A 988-nucleotide genomic window follows, 5' to 3' on the forward strand; every position below is an offset into this window, starting at 1 on the left:
TGTCACTGTATAACACTGGGGTACAGTACTGGTGGGGAGGGTCTGTCACTGTATAACACTGGGGTACAGTACAGGTGGGGACAGGTCTGTCACTATATAACACTGGGGTACAGTACTGGTGGGGATGGGTCTGTCACTGTATAAGACTGGGGTACAGTACTGGTGGGGATGGGTCTGTCACTGTATAACACTGGGTTACAGTACTATGGTGGGGACAGGTCTGTCACTGTATAACACTGGGGTACAGCACTAGTGGGGATGGGTCCGACACTGTATAACGCTGGGGTACAGTACTGGTGGGGAGGGTCTGTCACTGTATAACACTGGGGTACAGTACTGACGGGGACGGGTCTGTCACTGTATAACACTGGGGTACAGACCTGGTGGGGATGGTTCTGTCACTGTATAACACTGGGGTACAGTACTGGTGGGAACAAGTCTGTCACTGTATAACACTGGGGTACAGTACTGGTGGGGACGGGTTGTCCCTGTATAATACTGGGGTACACTACTGCTGGGGACGGTCTGTCACTGTATAACACTGGGGTACAGTACTGGTGGGGATGGTCTGTCACTGTTTTCCACTGGGGTACAGTACTGGTGGGGACAGGTCTGTCACTGTATAACACTAGGGTACAGTACTGGTCGGGTTGGGTCTGTCACTGTATAACACTGGGGTACAGTACTGGTGGGGACGGGTCTGTCACTGTATAACCTGGGGTACAGTACTTGGGGGGACGGGGTCTGTCACTGTATAACACTGGGGTACAGTACTGGTGGGATGTCTGTCACTAAAACACTGGGGTTACATTACTGGTGGGGACGGTCTGTCACTGTATAACACTGGGGTACAGTATGGTGGGGAGGGTTGTCACTGTATAAACTGGGGTACAGTACTGGTGGGGACAGGTTCTGTCACTGTATAACACTGGGTACGTACTGGTGGGAGACGGGTCTGTCACTGTATAACACTGGGGTACAGTACTGG

This window comes from Carcharodon carcharias, assembly GCF_017639515.1.
Source record: "Carcharodon carcharias isolate sCarCar2 chromosome 39 unlocalized genomic scaffold, sCarCar2.pri SUPER_39_unloc_3, whole genome shotgun sequence".
NCBI classification, from domain to species: Eukaryota; Metazoa; Chordata; class Chondrichthyes; order Lamniformes; family Lamnidae; genus Carcharodon; species Carcharodon carcharias.